Raw genomic sequence first — 4,190 nt, 5'->3', positions numbered from 1 at the left:
ACTTAAATTACTTAATACAAAAGAAAAAATTAAGCAATACTAAATGTGGACTAGTCTTCCAAAGCTGGAGTCTACTCAGTTACAGTGTGTCCATACATAAATAATGAGCAGAACACTTATTTTCAGTGACTTTAATTTAATCACTAAAATTTCGTGTAGACATTTTAATATTTCGTTAACTTAGTAATTCGAAGTTGCTTTACTTGCATATGGATAGAGGTAGTACACTAACTTATCGTTGAGGACATTCAAGTCCAAACAAATTATTAAGAATCTGCTACTTGTACTTGAGATATACTACTACATACAACGTGAAATTTTAACATAAAAAAATCTATAGAGAGGAAATTTATAAAAGGAGTGCCCAAGCCCAGCTAGGATGCTCTAAAAAGGTCCAATACCAAATTTTTACTAAAACAAAATAGAGACAAAGAAGGTATTCGCGTGACGGTAAGTGTATCCCAAAATTCCCACGCTTGTCACCTGGAGATTTTAGACGTTAAGTGTCATTCCCAGAATCCCCTTGAAACCGAAACAATAATGGCTTCACAATAGAAAAAGGTGAGAAGATAAAGCCTGTTGAATAGTTTCTTGACTAGGTCAACTTGATGGGAACATTCTTATTAAAAACCTCTCCATTTGGTTAATGTATTACCCTAAATATCTTATCCCCAGCTGTGGAATCATTGGGAAGTCGTGTTGCCTATTTTTCCCTGTTTTTCATCAGTTTCACAAAATTATACTTTTATTATGAATGCAAATCTTGATTTGATAACAAAACCACTGAAGTAAATAAAAAAATCTGAAGCCCCATGTAGGCATTTAATTATTAAATCTTTGATTGACATCAATCTGAAAGTGGTAGCTATTTCATTCAACGGATCAGGTTCTTCCCCGTAATGATAATTTTAATTTAATGTAATCATAGTATTGTAAATATATTTATTATTGTTTTGTTTATATAAAGTGTCTTCGTATCTGGAGGTAAGCATAAATTTTCTAATTTGACGACACGTATAGCCCTGATTCGAATCCCGGTAGGTGCAATCATTTATATGATGAATATGGATGTTTGTTTCCGAGTCATGGATGTTTATATGTATTTATGTATGTTTATTTTCTACATTTACATATATAACATATTTGTAAAAAACAATATTACAAATATAAATATAAAAAATAGAGTCCCGCCGGCGTTGGTTCACGACAATTCCGGTGGTTAGGGCGACAGACTGAGGAACTTCCACACGATGCGTGCCGTTCCCAAAACAGCTGCGTTCTGTAAATGACCCTTTATCCAGTTATTAAGTGAGAGCGTCTTGAGATGATGGTCGAGGCTCTTTGGTATAAGACCGTTAACGGAAACGACTATTGGGACAATTATTGTTGAATCAACATCCCACATGTCAGTAACCTCATGTGCTAAGTCTAGGTACTTCGACAATTTGTCTATTTCAGCTTTCACAAGGTTATCATCACACGGAACGGTGATATCAACAATAACTGCCTGACGTTCTAACCGATCTACCAACACAATATCAGGCTTATTAGCAATGATTAATTATTACTATTATTCTCATAATAATAATATTCATTATTATTTTCTAATACAAAAAACAACAAAGAACTCACGAGTTTAAATAAAAATTTATACCTTTCTCTTAATACATTCATGTTATCTAGGGTTTAAAGTATAGCAGTGGTTACTAACAAAAAAAATACCAGTGCTTGTGCATAGATAGACACACAAAATATACTTGTTTAAATAAGTGTAGTTTAATTACTTGGTGATTGTACGAAAGCGCAACTCATTCGGGATATTTCGTCAACATTCAATGTGTGCGTACTACAAGTTTGTTGCGTAATTCCAAACAGCTATTATCGCTAGGGTCGTTCGTACCTGTACTACTTGAACATTTAAATGCTAGAAGAGTCTAACATTATATGCACTTCGAATCTTATCTTAATATATATAAATCCAGTGTCCCTAATGTTTGTTTCCAGTGAACTCCTAAACGAATGAACGGATTTTAATGGGGATTACTTCATGGACTGCAGTTTAGTCCAACTTGAGAGATAGGATAGTTTTTATTTCGATTTGGAAACTATAATTTATTTTTATTTCCAATATATCTTTTGTATGGATATATTTTCTTTGAGAGAATTTATTATAACAACAGGGAGCAAAGCATTATTGACAAATTCATAGAAAACAGTATTTTATTTATTATGTGCAGAACAATCTTAAGTATATATCAGAATCATTTATTATTTCTTGCCGATTTGTTACAGAAAAAAAAACTATATAATAATAAATTCGAAATATTATTATAGTTACGGATACATTACTGTCACCGTTTAATGACAAGATCTTATCTATTCATAGTTATGTCCAATATAGTTTTACGGCCGTTTTCAATAAACTATCTATTCTTTGTTTAACTTACTAGAGGTAGACAAATCTATCCGTTTACACTTACTAACATTTCAATAACCTATAGACATAAATATAAATGACGACATGTATAGCCGAGTGGTTAGCGATACTACCTACTAATCTAGAGGTCCCGGGTTCGAATCCCGGTAGGTGCAAGCATTTATCTGATGAATATGGATGTTTGTTTCCGAGCCATGGATGTTTATATGTATTTATGTATGTTTATATGTATGTATAATAAATTCGAAATATTATTAAAACTTTACACAAAATTTTATATGTTTGCTCGTCATCGTCTGGAAATGACTGAGCCGGCCAAATTTGATCAAACTTGGAGAATCAAGTCATTATTCACAAATTTATAGACCTGAATGTCAGGTTTGCATTATGTGGCTTCAGTTCATCAATATTTGTAATGGTTGAGGTAAATTTAACTACCAGTAAATAATAAGATGCTGTAAAACTAAACATTATTTTTATCAAACTATTTGGGTTATCATCCATTTCTTAGGCAGTATTATGAAGTTCTAACACCTAGATTAGGCTTTATAATAAATGTAAAGAGAAAGTACTCAAAACTACCCTATATCTACCCCATTAGATGTTTATAGGATCATTACTTTTCTTTACGCTCGTATTCATCCCAGTAATCGTGTTGTAACTATTAACTTTTATTGATTTTGAATGTGGCATGTACTATTTAAAATTTAAAAAAAACAACTTAAACTCTAAAAGTTAAAAGCCTATAATTGTTTTCTTGCTTCTCTTCAAAAATCATAAGCTGATAGAATTTAAATCAATTTAAGGCAGTACGGTTTTCGTTATGGTCAATAATCGACAGCAAAAGTGGTTTGACAGTTAGTCTGGATATAGGAAAGGCTTTCGATCATGTAAACTTCCATTATACCTTCACCTCTCACACTTGGTCAAGTCATTGCAGCAGTCGTCTGCAATGACTTGTTTGGACCTTAAATCCGTGAGTATCAGTACTCCAAGGCTGAGTTCTAGCTCCTGCACTGCATGTTAATGTTATTTTTGCTACTTCCATCATACGTGTTATACAAAGCATGTAACACCATATACACCAGCCATGCAGGCTTTCTCGGGAAATCATCGTCCAGTGTTGAAGAAACTTATATCTTTTGTTGAGACCTATCTTGTGAAGGTTTGAGAATTGGCTAAGACAAACCTTGTCTAGACAAACTAAATCCCCAAGAGACTCAATTTTCTTTGTTTACCTTAAAAAAACCCATTTGGCTTATCACAGTTCCTCGATAACAATACTCTAACGCTTACTTACATTTCAATAACCTATTGAAATAAAGCATTGGACTATCGGCCGTTTTCAATAACGTATCTCTAGATACGGATACATTGCTGTCACCGTTGAATGACCAGATCTTATCTATCCATAGTTATGTCCAATATAGTTATGGTCCAATGCTTAATAATAATAATAATATTGACACACTTTTTATACAAATAATCTTGCTCCAAATTAGGCATATAAAGCCTGTGTTATGGGTTGCAAGGAAACAAACATCCATATTCATCATATAAATGCTTGCACCTACCGGGATTCGAACCCGGGACCTGTAGCTTAGTAGGTAGGATCGCTAACCACTCGGCTATATCTACGACAATCGACCGTTACGAATTGAGCTCATGTTTAAGGTTAATTGAAAAATTGCGTAAAAATGAAGTCCTAAGTCCGTTCACTTTTACCACCACGCGTTGGTCATTGCTGATTGCT

Source organism: Leptidea sinapis, chromosome 38 (genome assembly GCF_905404315.1).
Source record: "Leptidea sinapis chromosome 38, ilLepSina1.1, whole genome shotgun sequence".
Lineage (NCBI taxonomy): Eukaryota > Metazoa > Arthropoda > Insecta > Lepidoptera > Pieridae > Leptidea > Leptidea sinapis.
Note: the sequence above shows the minus strand (reverse complement) of the source record.